This window comes from Bubalus bubalis, chromosome 12 (assembly GCF_019923935.1).
Source record: "Bubalus bubalis isolate 160015118507 breed Murrah chromosome 12, NDDB_SH_1, whole genome shotgun sequence".
NCBI lineage: Eukaryota > Metazoa > Chordata > Mammalia > Artiodactyla > Bovidae > Bubalus > Bubalus bubalis.
In genome coordinates, this window is record NC_059168.1 from 24,220,230 (window position 1) to 24,238,090 (window position 17,861).

The 17,861-nt window shown below is 49.4% G+C and overlaps 2 long non-coding RNA genes across 2 annotated transcripts; both read left to right on the top strand.

The window, feature by feature from the left end:
• The first annotated feature begins 8,639 nt into the window (after window positions 1-8,639).
• On the top strand, window positions 8,640-17,309 carry LOC123328447. The gene is made up of 3 exons (XR_006543270.2): window positions 8,640-9,115; window positions 16,438-16,554; window positions 17,244-17,309. It is a non-coding gene; the product is annotated as an uncharacterized LOC123328447 (long non-coding RNA).
• Window positions 9,478-10,065, top strand: LOC123328446. The gene is made up of 2 exons (XR_006543269.2): window positions 9,478-9,780; window positions 9,870-10,065. It is a non-coding gene; the product is annotated as an uncharacterized LOC123328446 (long non-coding RNA).
• Window positions 17,310-17,861: the final 552 nt, after the last annotated feature.

Genomic DNA, 17,861 nt, shown 5'->3' on the forward strand with positions numbered 1-17,861 from the left:
AGGTGAGTGATCAAAAGCCAAGGTGTAATAATAAGAGCTGTCACCTACCAGATGTATGCCATGTGCCCAGCTCTACATCCAGTCCTTTACATGCATTACTGCTTGACCTCACTCCTCACAACAGCTCTAGGAGGTAGATGGTTACCATCCCTACTTCACAAGGAAGGTGGCCAGTGTCTTGCCCAAGGTGAGTAATGGAGCAAATATTCGAATCTAAGGAGGGCAACCCCAGAGCCCATCTGTTGAATTTCTGTTTCTGAATCAATTGCACAATAATTTCAAGGGCACCCAAGCTCTGGGTCGGGAAGCTGGGGAGAGCAGGTGAAGAAGAGAAGAGGAAAAATGGTCTGGGCCAGAAGAGAATCCTCCTTATGGAGAGAGACAGTCAGTCCGTGGGGCAGGGAGAAGTCCAGGGCGTCAGAACCCCCAGAGCCCCCTTAGGAACTGAGAGGCTCTTCAACAAAGCTCTAGCCAGAGCAGAGGAAAAGACGCTGAGATGCCTCCGAGGGAATTTGGGGAGGGTAGCTGGACTACGAAAGGATTCCCTCATAGCTCAGTCAGTAAAGAATCTGCCTGCAATGCAGATTCTATCCCTGGGTTCTATCCCTGGGTCAGAAAGATGCCCTGGAGAAGAAAATGGCAACCCACTCCAGTATTCTTGCCTGGGAAATCCCATGGACAGAGGAGCCTGGTGGGCCGCAGTTTGTGGGATTGCAAGAGTCGGATGCAACTTGGCAACTAAACCACCACAGCTGGACTTAAAACTGGATTGAGCAGGGATCTGAAATTCAGGAGATGCTGAGGAAGACGTGTCTCCTCAGTTGTCCACAAATGGACCTGGGGGTGTTGACCCTCTGGGGAAAGATATAATGGCTGCCCACTGGCCAAGGCCCCCTCACCACACAGTTTCAGGGGCATCATTCATACTGGGCTGCAGGAGGAGCTTTTCTCCACTCGGTCAATATTACTAAAAGGAAATGTATTCAATTCCTGTGTCCAGAGGACTCTCTCACCCAATCCACAGTGTCCCCAGCAGCTCTGTTCTCCTTGACCCCACTCTTATGCCACATACCCCCCACACCCCCAAGAAACCTGCCTTCCACAAGACTTTTCCACTAGCTACAGAAGAAAATTTAACTATGGGGAGACTGGTACACAGGACCCTGGGTTGAGGGAGGAAAAAAAACAGAAGAGGTGAAATGGGGAAAGGTGAGGGGTCCAGCCTGAGCCCAGGCAGGGCCTCTGCTTCTGGAAGCTCTGGAGAAACTTGACACCAAGGCCAGGTCCTGAGCCAGGGTGGGGGAGGGAGTAACCATCTTTTTGGAGCAGGAAGTGAGGGAGAGAGAGAGTGAGAGTGAGCTGGAGAAGCTCTATTTTCTTTGGCCTCTGCCAGCCCCGAGCGGGAGAGGGAGAAAGGCCAGAGGGAGGAGGATTGGGCTGGTGGAAAGATCCATCTTTATGTCTTACCCTCCCCCAGAAGGTGGAGGCTTGGGGGAGACGGGGGGATTTAAGGGCACCCAGGCGAGGCCAAGGTTTCTCCCTGCCTGCTCCCTTGTGAGATGTGCAAGGGAGCTGGGATCAGAGGCCAGCCAGGTGAGAATGTGGGCTACAGTGAGGAGTGAGAGGGCTGGAAAAAGGAGAATAGGGCGTTGCTGTGTAGGAGGGATGGGACTGCCCAAAAACACAACCCAGATCCTCTGGCCCTAAATTCTCTCCCGCCTGGACCTCCTAGGGCTCTCTACAAAAGGCCTGACAGTGTGCACTGCTCTTTCCACCAAAGCCTGAGGGGTGGGGGTCATCCTGGGAAAATCTCCAGGCTTAAGCAGGCCAGGGTACCTCCCCGCCCAGAAGCCAGACTTGCAGAGCCCCAATGTGACTCCAGAGTATATGCTGGGATGTAGACAGAGGTAGTCATTCTGCCCCTAACAGAAAGGCATCCTCAAGGGCAATTCCATCCCAGACTGTAATTCTCCTAACAACTTCCCTCCCAAATGTCATCCGAACCCTAAACTCAATGCTAACACCCAGCCCTCAGGAACCCCAAGCCAGTCTCAATTCAAACACTATTCAAAACTGCTGAATTTAACCCCATCTCTTAATCTTCACCCAAAACCTCATTGCAGCCCCAACTCCAGACTCTCATCCTGATCTTTGTAAATCATAAGCCTGGCCCAGAGGTGTCTGTTGTGGGGTGGGAATTAGCAAACAGTAAGAGTTAACATGCATGGAGCATTTACGAGGTGTTAGGCACTGGAACAGGCTTTTTCTAGTTCTTGCTGAGTTTAATTAATACCAACCCTATGCCTTAGGCATTTCTATGACTACTGATTTTTTTTTTTTTTTTTAACAGATGAGAAGACCAAGGCTCAGAAAGATTAGGCTAGTTACTCAGGTAGAGTGCCAACAGCCCTGGATGTGACTGGAATCACTGCTCCCATCAAGAATATCTCACAGGGCAAGTGTGGGGCCTCAACTGGGATATCTTCTTTCTGCATGAGGAAGGTTATGGCTGTTTCAGAAGCTAACCAACTTCCATCAGATGAGATCCAGATGGGGTTTCTGCTCAGCTATGGAGTGAGAGTTGGTTCTGAGGTCACAGAGCCTGGAAACCCACGGCAGAGTAATACAAGGATCACAGCATGGGTGGGAAGTTCTGCTGTAGGAAAGCAACTCCAGACCTGGTTAATTCCCAGCTCCACAGAACCACTGAGACCCCACCACCACCCCACCACTTCAGGGGTACTCTTCCCAATCAACCAGCTCTAACTCAGGCTTGGCTAATATCCTGATTCATCCTGCAAAGCACGCCAAGCAAAACCCTGCTCTAAATCATAAGGTTCTTCCAGAATACAATGAGCAAAGTCCCAGGTCAGGGCAGGGGTGATGGACTTCTAAGCAAAAAGTTTGATCCCTGACACAGACACTCACGAATGGGCTCATTCATACTCTCACACACTCTCCCATTCAGGACCTCTCTGATGTCTTTTCTCTGCCCCAAACCTATGTTTTTCTGTAGTCCAGTGAGGGAAGCCAATAGGCGGTCCACCTCCCTCATCCTACAGGACCTTGCTCAGGTAGACACTGGCCTGCAAAGTTCCCAGGACACCAGCAGGTCTGGGCCAGACCAGAGGGAAGGGACTGGCTCTCTGGAGTCCTCTGTTCCTTCCTGGGTTAGGCTTTGTGTCCAGGGTTTTGTTGTTGTTATTGTTTTGGCCACACCAAGCAGCATGCAGAATCTTTGTTCCCCAACCAGGATCAAACCCCATGCCCCCTGAGGCAGAAGCATGACATCCTAACCACTGGACTGCTAGGGAAATCCCAGTGTCCGGGTTTTTATGGCGAGGGTGTCTGTCTAACCATGAAGGACCACAGCGAGAAATGCTCCGTGTGCTTCCGGCCCCCCACCACTCTCCATTAGTCTCAAGAACTAATGGGAATTCTGGCCACAAAATAGCCAGATCAAAGGCCAGTTGGGACACCCAGTCTATGGCCCAAGGTACTCTGGCTTAAAAGCCAGATGTCCTTCCTGGACACTCCTGGCCTGTCAGCATGGAACATCTTGATCACACAACCCTTGTCCCTAGTGTTCCCTGTTGGCATTACTTAGAGCCTTTCCAAACCAGTCCAGGGACCTCTGAGATAGCCAGGAAACCCCTGAAGACACCTTTGCCCAGTCTGATCTTGTTCTCCCTCCATCCCCTACACTCCTCTCCCTCTCAAATGCAGCAAACACGTTCTCTTTCTCCTGCCACAGTCTCCAATGTCACTTGGGAATCGTAACCTGGACTTGGTACCAATACTAAGCATAATTAGCTCCTGGAGGAGGAGGGGCGGGTGGCATAGGCCAAGTCAGACCAGAAGAGGGAGGGGGCCCGGGAAGGAGGTGGGAGGCCCTGGTGCGATTGCTCCCCAACTGTCTCTGCCTGGAATCCATGACTGCTGAGAGGTGGGAGCCACTGCCTCCAATTGAAGCCCATCAGGGCAACTCCTCTGGGCCTGCTGACAGGGGAGTCCTCCCCAACCACCCCCTCCCCCCCAAAACTGACAGCTCCTGGGGCTGGAAGCCCACCATGCACAGATCCCCTCCAGATTGCACAGATGCAGATAAAAGTCAGAAGAGAAATAACTGGCTCTGTGATAGGCGGATACAGACGTGGTCATCAGAGCCCCAGATGTGGCTCAGCCATGGCCGCCGCCAGGACTGCTGTGACTGTGAACAGGAATGTAGACCCAGATGGGGATGGGGGCTGGGGGGCTGGGGGACGGCGACGCACAGAGCGGCTCCAGGAGGGCTGCAGCTCTGAGAGCGAGAGCGGTCTAGTGGCTGACGTCACAAAAAGACGCAGCCTGGTCCCAAGGAAAATATATTCTGCAAATGAATACTCCACCCTCATCACCCGAAGTCTCATTCCCCTCATTCTACACTCTGCTCCGACTCCTGCTGCCCTTCCCCGCCTCAGCATCAAGCCACAGCATTAGCTTCATGGGGACCCTTCTCCACTGGTGGCCCTGGGGCACCTCCTGCCACAGAACGGAGGGCAGCAACGCTGCCTCTGGGAAGTGAAGGGCAATGTCAGTGTCAGCCCGGCAGGTCAGCCTCTGTCCTAAGCCCCGCTAATAGCCAGCATTCCAGGCGCCATAAAGATGAAGGGGCCCACAGCCCTGCTCAGGGGTCCCTGCACATAAACACCCCCAATGATAAAGCTCCCTACACCATCACTCACGAGGTCCATTTACTTCCCACTTTGTTATGAATGTTCATCTCAAGAAAAGTTTGAAAATCTCTAGTGGCAGGAATTTTCCAGAAGTTGCAGAATATAATCAGTGCCTTCTAGGCCTTGCCACGCTGACAGAGCACCTCCAGGGAGCCACCAACCAGTGAACAGAAGATTCGAGAGGCCGAAGGCAGCTTGTGGAGTCAGGGTGGGAAGAAACCAGGGAAAACCACCTTGCCCAGCCCCCACCTCTGGGTGAGCTTGGCCTGCACCCACCTCAACCACCCCCCCCACCCCCCGCCAAACCCCATCCGCGTCCTGTTTGTGAAAATTAAGAGATCAGCCCACGCTCAGCTATTCTGGGAAGATTAGCTATCTCAACACAGAACATCTCTCCTAGGCAGGAAGTTTTCTTTAAATAGACCCTCTGGCTGCAGGATGAGCCATTGCCTGGGTCAGGCCTCCTGGGAGGGTAGGTGGAGGAAGACAGCTGTCACTCTCCGTTCTTAAGGAGCCAGAGCCACAGCACGGGGATTCCCAAGTCGTCCCAATGCTGCATTTCTCTTTGGCTTCCCGTTCATCTGCAATTACAGGACCCATTGGCCTCTGCGTGGAAATTTTGGGACTGGGCTCCTCAGCACCCTGTCCCTTCAGTGATCTCTTGGGACACCCTAGCACACTTGCCAAAGGAAGTGAAATCTTTTTCAGAAAAATCCATCCCCTTTTTCTAGTCTCCTCAGAAGAGCCAAACTAATACTTCCTGAGCACCTACTACGTGCTTCACATGCTTGAACACATCCAATTTCATTTTTACAACACCACACATATAGACATGCCACCATCCTCTTAAACACGAGGAAACAGCCTCAGAGAGGATAAGACAATTCACCTGAAGTCACATAGCCACTAGACAACAGGGTAGGGCCAGGACTCCAACCCAGGTCTGAGTCCTCGACCTGTGCTTTCTCCTCCACCTCACGCTCCACCTGAAAAGCTGAAAAGTGACAGAGGAGACTCATACAGTGCTTCCCACCCACAGTCCAGCTGTGACTCACCAGGATGCCTTCCTGATAGGTAAGCATCCAACTTCGCACCTGGACACACATCTTCGCACAGCCCAGCAAGGCCAGAAGAGGAGGCTAATAGCTTTCCCCTCCTCCACCAGAGGAGGCTAAATAGCTTTTAGAATTCCACCTGGAATTATAGACTGATAAGGATTCTCAATGTCAGACAAGTTAAATTAAGGCAGACTGCCAGGTAGAGGGGAGACTGTGGCCGGTTGACAAAGAAGTGAAATTCTCTGTGCAAAAAAAGGAGGAAGAATAAACCCAGAAGAGCGAAGGGATGGATCCAAGTTTGAAGAACTGGACTCACCACGATGGGGAGGGTGGCGGGGGATTTGGGGGGCTGGCACCAGGAAGGACAGACACTCCGTGGGGCTCAGCGGCCATCTGCAGAGCTCCCATCCAGAGCTCAGAATCCCAGATCCCGAGGGGGCCGCCGAAGCAGCCCTCCTCAAGCGGTCTCCTCTGCATTCCTCACATTCTTTACGCTCAATTAAAGAGAAATAATCAGGGGAACAAGCAAGGCCGAAGCAGGGCAGCCATGCCCCATACTGGCGTCCTCACCGGTGTGGAAACAGCCCCCTCTGATCAACCCAAACTGGTGCAGGGACCCAGGGGTCTTTGGGGGATGAGGGCAAGGCAAGTGATAAGATCAAGGGTGTCTTTCTGTGTCCCCAGATGGGGAGGATGAAGGAAGGGGGTGGGGCATGAAGGAGGATGAAGAAAGGGGGTGGGGCGTGAAAACAGGAAAGGAAAGGAGACAGAAGGCCAGGTCAGAGCAGAAAGGTGAGTACAGCCAGAAGAGCTTAGCCATCTACTTCTTAACTGTGGCCCTGTTTTACCACTATCTCAGCACTATACCACCATCACCATCCACCATCAGCATCAGATGCCCTTTGAGACATTCCTGGATGCTCAGAGTGTTCTTGCCTTCATCAGTTCTTGATGAGTCATGAGAATAGTACCTTCCCATAATCTTTAAAACATTCTGCCCGTAGTCTACAGGGACATGCCATTCTTGACCCCAGACTTTTCCTCCACTTGGACCCAATAGGCTTGGTCAGCCAAGCAAACTTCCACCCCCACGAGTCTCTATCCAAGGGCTACCTCCACCCCCACTCCCAAGTCCCACCCCCACAAAAGCCTCCCTGACATCCCCAGCAGACCCAGGGTCTCCTCCTGGTTCCTCCTTCACCTGGTACATGGAACTAGGACAGATCTTCTGCTGTTCTATAATTTTAGGTGTGTTTGTCTACCTTCCCACTAGAATGAATGGCCATTATTATTTATTGAGCATGTTCTATGTGCCACGCACTGTGTTTGCACTTGATAGATCACGTCATTTAATCCTTTTACTGTCCCTGGAGGTCATTATTATTATTATCCCTAATTACCCGTCAGGAAGTTGAGACTTAGAAAGGTTAAGTAACTTGTCCAAAGTGACCCAGCTAATAAATCAAGAAGGGGAAACTTGAATACAGGATCGTAAAATAGATAGTGTCTTATCTAACACTGAGACATTTGAGCATAGGATCTATGTATTTAGCCTTGTTCATCACTAAATGGCAGAGACTAGGTGCTCCAGGTAGGATGGAGGGATAATGTGGGCTTTACAGAGTTTCAGTAGTAGAACCGAGTCAAAAGCTCCCTTCCCATCTCCCTTATCAGGGAGATGTGGTATTTGTGAGACGATTTGCTAGACCAAAGACCCACTCTACGCTCTTGACTGGGTCTGCTGTTAGGACACACTCTGTGGCCGCTTTGGAGCTTCAGTCTCTGACCATGTCCATGTCAGTTTGCGGCCACTCTGGGGTCTCAGTCTGTGATCAGAGGCAGGAACCAGCTTATAATCAGGGGATGGGAATCAGCCTGGGACCAGCAGAGAGGACCAGACTGTGGCCGCTGGATGTCAGAGGAAGAGAACACCTCTCTGCCAAACTGACTTGCAGCTGAATAGAGACTGAACAGTCTCAACCAGAGTGTCTTGTTTCTCAGCATTGGAGAGATGCTATGTATGAGAGGAGCTGGGTGTGTGGGATCGTCCAGGCCAGAGTGCCCTGTGAATGGGAGTAAGAGGAGCCATCCACTCAGGAAGCGCCATGCTGCAAGTCCCACATGCGTGTGAGTGTGTGGTGTGGTACATGTGTGTGTGCTGTGTGTGTGGTGGGGCAACAGGACTGGGGAGGCAACAGGACTGGGGAGGCTGTGGGAGAGACAAGCACACACCTGTAATAACATTGGCTTTCGACGCTAGGAGAGAAGAAATTCCCCCAACTGTTTTATCAGAGCCCAAGTTACCAAATTACATTGTTGTTTTAAATTTGAGCTTCTCTGCCTGCAAATGGGGGGATCTCAGGTTCAGGAGCTTAATGCTTGGCTGGGCCTGGGGAGATCCACTTCCCCACCCAACCCAGGCTCCGGAGCTCCCAGGCCCATGAACAAAAGTCTTCTCTCTCAGGGCTTTGAAGTGGAAACACTAACTGCTCCCTTTAATTAGAAAGAAACCCCCTATTGTTCCTGCTTTATTACTGATGGATGAAGACATAGGAGGGGGTGGATTCTGAAAAGCTTGAGTGGGGTGGGGGAGGAGTGAAGGGGACTGGAAATCTCTATTTAAAATAGAAATTCTCCATACCGTCTCTACTCACCAAACCAGATCTCTTCGTTCATCCAACAACCAAGATTTCACAGGGCATCCAGACTTTGATTAGATGTTATAGTAAAGATAGAGGACAGGGTTCCAGCCCTCAACGAGCAAAGGGACAAGAAATGAAAGATGGTTGACATGAAGTCAGTACTGCCAATATAAGCAAGAAGAGTTTAGGATAGAGAGCAAGGAGATGGTCCCATAAGACAACCTCCTTAGAAAAATTTGGGGTGGGGGTTGGGGACAGAACTAGAGACTTCAACTGAATAATGAAGATTGGGTGTGGCTAGGAGAGGGTATTCCCACTCCAGGCAAGGTAAATGGTCTGTGCAAAGGCACAGAAGTAGGAAGGCTACCTCATCTTTGGAGGACTATAAGCAAATAGACCCGATCATGGGGAAGGGTATGTGCAGAGGAACTACGGGTAATCAAGCTGCATACAGCCAATGGAGCAGAGGAGTGGAAGCCTTTGAGAGCACACAGAGGGCAAGGCCTTGATGAGATAACTGGGGAGTCACTGAGTTTTCTTCAGCAGGGGAGTCACCTAAAAAACAGTGGCCCATGAGGAGATGAAGCTGGTAGCCCTGTGCAGGAAAGCATGGAGGCAAAACCCATTGAGGAGCTCCTAAGGAAACCCAGGCAATGATGGCTTAGACTACGGTAATGGCAATGGGACCACGAAAGAAAAGGTGAGTCAGGGATGGATTTCAAAGAAAGAAGATGTGCTGATGTAATAGATACAAGGGGATAAAAGGGTATGAAAAGTCAAAGGTATCTCCAAGACCTCCAGTCTGGGAGACTAGGGGGTGCTGGAGGAAGGAACAGGGTAGAAGCCTTAGGTGAAGTGAGGGACCAGATGAGTTAATAAACAAGGCCCTCAAAGTTTTATTCTCCCAGACGCCAAAGATGCCCTGAACTCAGTACTCAGAGGATGGCAATTCCAAGACAGGAAAGCCTTGTGTCCTGAGACAGGGAATGCCATTAATGAAACCAACATCACTTATACCATCTTTTTTTCATGCACTTCAAAGCCATTCACACCTGTGCCCCATTTGATCCTCAAAACAACCGCAGCAGGTATCATTATCCCACCTTGCAGGTGAAAAAACTGAGTCCCAGAAAGACTGAATAACTTGCTCTAAGTTATACAACTAGTTAAAGGCAGGGCTGGGAGCAGAAGCCTTCTGCCTTTCAGCTCAGAACCCCTCCCAATGCCTAATGGCAGCCCAGGGAGTCGGGGAGCTGGAGCCAAATGTGCCTGCATCATTGGGGGCAAGGAAGCTGAGGCTCAGGGAGAGGGTCCACCCCAGACTTCAACCACACCTCCAGCCTGCTCCTCACACTCACATAGGGCGTAAGTCGGGAGCCCAGGGTGGGAAATGCCAAGTCTAATCAGACCTCACAAGCCCACAGATGGTTTGAATCAATGTGCTACCTTGATAGGAATAATGAGGAGTCCTGAAGACAGTCTTATGCCAGCTCCATCGGTCTGGACAAAGAACCTCATCTTCCACAAGAATCATGCTGTAAAGGATCCCAGCGTCCTCCAAGCTAGGCAAATCCCTCATCTAAAAGTCCCCTGGTCCCATATCACACCTGCTTCCCAGCCCCACCAGCACTTCCCACTGATTTCCCAAAATCTCTGGCCTCAGGTTCTGCTTTGACAGACTCTGAGTTCCCAGGCTTTTCTGGGGGCTGAAAATGGTCCTTAGGGAGAAACAGGAGACCACGGGTTACACAGCTGGGGCAAGGGTTGTGAAGCAACATGGTGAGGTGGATGGGCCTGGATCCAGACAAATGCAGAACCAGACAAATGTCCCACCCACTTCCTGCCAGAATGAGTGTCTCCAGTTTCATTGTTCCATTCTTTCGGCATGACAAATGTCATCATGACATTTCCTTTGATGGGACACCTGACCTAGGGCACTCAAATCTCATGAAGCATAGGGCTGGTCAATCAATGAGGTCACAGAGTCCTAGGACTGGAACCAGAATGGTGTTTTAGAATAACCTCGCCTCTTACAGTGGGGAACCCTTTGGAGCCAGGCCCTCAAAACAGTAGCAGCGGTCCTTCCATAGGGAATGCCCAGGCTTGGGATCTTGACTCCCTCCCTCCCAAATGGGTGGCCCCGTGGGCACAGACCGGCTTTAATGAAAATTTGGCCCTGCCCCACCCCCTTGCCTAGCAAAGTTTAATTTGAAGCTTAAAAAACAATGAAGCTAATTTTTAAAAACCTTTCATTGAGTTCCATGAGACCCCTATTAATTTTATTGTTTCAATAAAGCATTTATTTAATTGTCTCCAGAAGGGCCCTGTTAAATGCACAGATGTTACCTGAGTCAGAAGGGAGGGAGCTGGGAGCCTTTTTTTTTTTCCACCCTCTCCTGTTAGCACATTAGCAAGATTCTGTTATTGGATTAGCTGATTGTCACCTTAAAAGTCACAATGTAGAGCCTTGAGGGAGAGACACAAGGCAGGTAAATTCCTGGGAAGTAGTTCAGGTCCCAGTTGTTGGAAGCAGGAAGCCAGGCTTCTGATAAAGAGGCTGAGTTTGGTTAAGACAGGAGAGAATTTCTTTCCGCTGATGAGACATTCGTTATTTAGCTTCTGGCATGAGGCTGATATCCCTGAAAATAAAACATCAGAGGACAAGCACATTACAAGAGGTATGATGTCCAAACCATAGGAGGAGAAGGGCTCAGCTTGAGTTGGCAGAAGCTCACTGGAATGTCAAATTCAATCTACCCACAATTATTTAGTCCTGGGTACCTGCAAGATGCTACCACTACTAGGCAATTCGAGCAAACAGCAGTGCACAAAACACAGACCCTGATCTCACGGTGCTTACAGTCTAAAGAGGGGAGAGACTGACAACAGAAAAAGGGAAAATACGATAGACATATCAAGATAATTTTCAATGACAAATGTTCTGCCAACAGAACAGTATAACGTGGTAGAGAGGGGTCAGGGGAGATCTTTCCAATGGAATGACATTTGAGCTAAGATTTGAATATACACAGAAGCAGCCACGGGAGGGTCTGATAGAAGACCCTTCCAGGCAGAGGGAACAGCAGGTGCAAAGGGAAGCACTATCAAACAACAAGGGAATCAGAGGAGCATGATCTGGGATAGGCCCTGCTTTGGAGCTTATAAAATACTTTGCATACATTTACTGTTTCTAACAGCCTTGTGAAATAAATAATAACAATATCAATCAATATTTAACTAATTGCCTATGGCCCGAGGCACTGTACTAGGTGATGGGCACGTACCAGAAAAAGAAATCAAACAAGGTCCTGCTTTCACAGTGTATATAGTTCAGCGTAGATTGGTTTCAATCGAATGACACAAATGAGAAAAATTACAGCTGTGATGAGGGTTGCAATGAATAGGTACAGGGATACAAGAATCCGTACTGGGATGGTCAGGGAAAGCTTTTTTGAGGAGGTGTTTTCAGAGCTGAGCTCTATGGATGAGTAGAGTAACCAGGCAAACAGGGGAGATAAAAGCATTTCAATCAGAAGGCACAGTAAATAGGGGAGACGAGCTGCTGCTGCTAAGTCGCTTCAGTCGTGTCCGACTCTGTGCGACCCCATAGACGGCAGCCCACCAGGCTCCCCCGTCCCTGGGATTCTCCAGGCAAGAACACTGGAGTGGGTTGCCATTTCCTTCTCCAATGCATGAAAGTGAAAAGTGAAAGGGAAGTCGCTCAGTCGTGTCCGACTCTAGCGACCCCATGGACTGCAGCCTTCCAGGCTCCTCCGTCCATGGGATTTTTCCAGGCAAAAGTACTGGAGTGGGGTGCCATTGCCTTCTCCAAGGGGAGAGGAGCAGGGGAGGGTAAATGGATCTCAGCAGAGACAGGGAGGCAGGGCAGTGAAGGGGGAAGTGGGACAGGTGGGCAAGGCTATAGCATGTGGGGCCTCCGAAAACACAAAAGAAAGTTTGTCTTTGGCCTATAAAAAGCTGGCAGCCAATGAAGGTTTTAAGTTATCTTCAAAATTTGAAGGGTTGTCCTGAGGGAGATGGTTTAGATTTACTACGATCAAATAATGTCTTGGCTCCCTATAAGAAAGTGAGCTTGTCCATCATGAGGGGGTGCCTAGGCTATTCCAGTATCAGCGGGGAGACCTACCTTGGTCAGGAGATAGGCAGGATCAGTAACCAATTTTTCACCATCAAGGATCCCTTTTATTCATCCTCACAAACCCCAGATTATTTTTTAAGTCTCTTCAAGAAAATCAGAGATACCAAGAGAACATTTCATACAAAGATGGGCACAATAAAGGACAGGAATGGTATGGACCTAACTGAAGCAGAAGATATTAAGAGGTGGCAAGAATACACAGAAGAACTATATAGAAAAGGTCTTCATGACCCAGATAACCACGATGGTGTGATCAGGGTCTATTTACATAACCTAATTTTGCTCCCACTTTTCTTAATAAACAACCAGTATCACTCATCAGCACAAGAGACTCAAGGCATAATATAATTCTAGGCACAAGCAAAGAAAGTCTATGTTGCCCTTGACTGGACAAACTTATCATGAGACATTGACAATAGTTTCCCCCTCCGCAATATGTTTACAGACTCCTGAAGATCCGAGGGGTCCAGGCTGAGAACTACTATTTGATGATCATCCCCAAGGTCTCTTCCAAGCAGGGCTCTCTGAACCATGATGCACAGCCCCTTGTGGTCAGGCATGGGGGAAATGAGCAGTAGATGTGAACTAAAGGAGTGAGGGAAAGCTTTCTGGAAAAAGAAAATCTTGAAATAAGCCTTGAAGGATGGGCAAGCTTTAGATAGGTGGGGAAAGGATCTCATCATGCAGGAAAAGCAGAGAAAGCTCTAAGATGAGTGAAGCAACCAGCCAGGCTGAAAGCACAGCGTCAGGAAGTACTTGTGGAAACAAGACTAGAAGATGTCGGTTGTGACTGACTCTAAATGCCAAGCTGAATTATCCTTCAAATGCTGGGGAATCATCAACGATTTTAGAGCAGGAAAATGATGGGCTGGAAGCAGTGTTCTTGGCAGGGATATCTGGTGCCTGTACATGCTTTGAGGTGGGAGGAGAGCATCGAGGGGACCCAGACAACAGACCAGATGTATGAGGAAGAGCCTGGTCTGGGGAGGATGTCAGTGAAGAAATAAAGGGGCAAATCTAAGAGATTTTTTTTTAAGCACAGGATTAAGTTTGAGTTTGGAAGCATGGAAGAGACTGAGATGTCTTGGAGCCTGCTGGTGCAGAAATGAGACAGCCATCAAGGGAAGTCTGTGGGAGGAAGGAGATGATGAATTCATAGGGCATCTTAGGGAGTCTGCACATAGCATCTTTCAGAAGGGTTACTGCTGCAGGTGGGGTTGGAGGGGCGGGCAAGGTGGCTTTCACATCTTATGATATATAATCTCTTTTAATGGAGGGATTTTGTGTAATTTTTACTTCCTTTTTGTGCTTTTTGGAATTTTTCAACTAATTATTTTAATTCCGTGCAGACTCCAAGAGTCTTGTTAACCCTTTATAAACCCCCAGAAGGAAAGAGGAGAGGGTGGTTTACAGCAGCGATCCCCAATCCCTTTGGCACCAGGGACAAGTTTCATGGAAGACAATTTTTCCAGGGACTGGGGTGGAGTAGGGTGATGCTTTCGGGATGATTCAAGCGCATTACATTCATTGTGCCCTTTATTTCTACTATTATTACATCAGTTCCACTTCAGATCATTAGTCATTAGATCCTGGAGGGTGGGGACCCCTGATTTACAGAGTCTGCTGGGGTCTCTGAAAAGCACTTCATAGGGGTTTCTTCTTGGTCCCCGAGTCTGTGGTTTTTCCTATGGGTGGGTAGAGGATCCCCCTCCTTCTCTCCTCTCTGCCCTCTACTTCTGTCCTTTAAAGCCTCAAACATCATCAGATGACCATCTTTGAAGCAATCTGCAGCACTGAGCTTGGAAAGGCTGACCTTGGGATTTTTAAAGCTGAAATAAGCCCAGCCCAGGCCATAAACTAAACAACGGACACAGGACGGAAGATGGGAGTGAACAGCTCTGCTGTCAGAGGCTTCTGTGTCCAAATCCTCGCTCTGCCACAAGTTACCTAACTGCTCTATACATCAATTTTCTCATCTTGAAAATTGGAGATAATAATAGTATTTATCTCCAAGAGGTATTAAGTGGATTAAATGATGATGAAAGGCATTTAATGAGCATACTCTATCATTATAATTAATAAGAACAATAAAATAATAAATCTTTATGACCAAACATTGTTGCTTGCAGGCAGAAATCACCTTAATGCGTTTCCATCTTGGTTCCCACTGGTGGCATTTGCTTGCCTGTCTGCTGCTCCCTTTGACAGGATTTCTTTTTTTTTTTTCTTCCCCAACCAGCAAAGAACAGAGAGAAGATCTGAAGCAGGGTTCCAGTTGCTGCTTCCTGATTTCACAGTGGTCCACTCTGCCATTTGCGATTTGTGTGACATTGGACAGATTCCTTCACTTCATGAGCCTTGATTCCCCCATCTATAAAACGGGGGTGGTAACACAGACCTCACAGTATGTGTTAAGAAGTTAGATGGTTCCTGGCACACAACAGGCATTCAGAACATGATAACTCTCCATCAGGGCTCCGGCAGGGGGCCAGCTCTTCCCTGCCCAAACCCTCCACAGCCCCCTGCGTCCCTGATGGCCTGATGTGAATCTTTGCAATTACATGGTAAGATCCTCAGGGCAGAGGCCTTTTTAACTGTAAGGAACAGTTTTCTTCCTAGGCCTGGGTCCAGGCCAGCCTCTGGGGGCAGCTGGGAAAGACAAAGAGAGTTGTCAGTCTTCTGGAGGTCCAGAACCAGATGCACAAACTCAACAGCCCCTCTTTCTCCTTTTTTTCTCTACTCTCCAAACCACCGCCCTGAGGCTGCTTGAAAAGAACTGGCTCTTTCTATCTAACATGGCCTGGGAGAAGAGCTGCCCCATTGGCTCAGGGTGCACTCGGCTTGGTCAGAGAAGGTGTTATTTGTTAGACTGGATCACCTGGCCCCTATGCTCCCGTTCCCATCCCTCTCCCCTGCAAAGGCCTCTGGACAAAGACAAAGGCCTCCCCTCCATCACCCCTCCCACCAGAGTCCACCCATGACCCATTGATCCAGTGGCCAGCTCTTCATTCCTCTCCCTGCCTCTGTATCTGCCCAGGGAACAGAGACCCTAGGGTTGAGCCCTCACTGTTCTCCCTCCCCCAATAAGTCTACGACACAATACTTTTTTTTTTTTCTTTACTGTATATCAATAAAATTTTATTTATTTATATACATTGCTATTTGACGGAGAAGGTGATGGTACCCCACTCCAGTACTCTTGCCTGGAAAATCCCATGGACAGAAGAGCCTGGTAGGCTGCAGTCCATGAGGTCGCTAGGAGTCGGACACGACTGAGCGACTTCACTTTCACTTTTCACTTTCATGCATTGGAGAAGGAAATGGCAACCCACTCCAGTGTTCTTGCCTGGAGAATCCCAGGGATGGGGGAGCCTGGTGGGTTGCCATCTATGGGGTTGCACAGAGTTGGACACGATTGAAGCGACTTAGCAGCAGCAGCAGCATTGCTATTTGAAATTCCCATAATTTTCTGTGTCACACAATAATTTTTTAATTGGAGGATGATTACTTTACCACGTTGTGTTGGTTTCTGCTGTACAACAATGTGAAAATAAGCATACATACATCCCTTTCCGCTTGAGCCTCCCTCCCAGCCCCATCCCGCCCCTCTATGTTGTCACAGAGCATTAGGCTGAGCTCCCGGTGCAGCTTCCCTATAGCAGCTCCCTATAGCAGCTTCCCACTAGCTGTCTATTTTACAGAGTCATATATATACATCAGTGCTACTCTCGCAATTCATCCCACCCTCTCTTCCCCTCACTGTGTCCATAAGTCCATTCTCTACATAAGACACAATCTTGCTTCCGTCCTGGCTCCAAGGCTAAGGCTCTAAACAGGTGCCTCTCAATCTTGTCTGTCCTCAGCTCCACCGAGCCCCAGATCCTCCAATCAATGGAACCAGTGAAGGAAGAGAACACATGGTCCAGACATCCAGGAAAAACAGAGAGAAGCTGTCATAGAGCACCTCTCTGGGCTGATAGGTGAGGCTAAGCAGGAGGGAGGAGGGAGGAAGGAGAGGCTGGCTCAGGAACCACAGAGCTGGAGGTCCAGACAGAGACCGGCCTGGGGAAGGAGAGCTCTGAACCCAGAGGGCCTTTTCGTTTCTGGAGTTCTGGAGGGCCTCATCCTCCAACAGGGTCATGGAGCCAAAAGGGCTCACGTTCCCATCTTGAGACCCACAGAGAGGAACTAAGCTCTTTTCCAGAAACGGGTGGAAACATCTCTCCTGAACCATGGCTTTCTGTCTCTTGTCTCTGTCTTTGTCTGACTATCCTCAGGATTCAGGAGGGGTTTTGTCTTTGTTTCTGTCTTTCTGCATCCTTATCTATCTTCTCTTCTCTCCAATCTCTTTCTCTCTCTGCCCCTCATCTCTGTCTCACATCATTTCTTGGGGACTCTGCCTTGGGGTTCCCGCTCTCCAGTGTGTAGGAAACCTGACCCTCATCATCTGTTTTTTATATTTTGGAAACGTCAGCTTCACTTCCTACCTGAGGGAAGTGGGGGTAGGGGCGCAGGCTGCCTGACTCCACCCCTTTCGTCCCCCCTCCTCAATTTCTGGGCCGTCCCCTCCCCCAGCTCCTGCCCCAGGGAGGACAGACCCAGGCTTTCCCTGTGCTTGGTCACTGTGGCACCAAGAATCAGGCCTTGATTCGTGTTTCTCCCTCTGCAGCTCACCGCAGGGTGGTAGTGGGGGCAACAAGGCCTCTTCTGATCGACCGCTGGTTTGCTGATTTGGGAAAAAGTGAAAATTCCAGACACAGAGAGAGCCCCAGGAGGCTGAGAGATTTCGCCAGTGGAAACCAGGATGGAAAGTAGCTAAAGTCATTTCTCCCTCTAGGCAGAGTTATGGTTAGTTGTCTAACATGTTGTCCCAGATGTTTATTTGTTCAATATTATCATTAATACTAGCTATGCTGCTGCTAAGTCGCTTCAGTCGTGTCCGACACTGTGCGACCCCATAGACGGCAGCCCGCCAGGCTCCCCCATCCCTGGGATTCTCCAGGCAAGAACACTGGAGTGGGTTGCCATTTCCTTCTCCAATGCATGAAAGTGAAAAGTGAAAGTGAAGTCGCTCAGTCGTGCCTGACTCATAGCGACCCCATGGACCGCAGCCCACCAGGCTCTTCTGTCCATGGGATTTTCCAGGCAAGAGTACTGGAGTGGGGTGCCATTGCCTTCTCCAATACTAGCTATAGATTACTCATATTGAGGGCTTAGCCTGTGCCAGGCACTTCAAATGTCTCTGCATTTCATCACTTGACAACTTTACATGGTAGGTACTGGTATT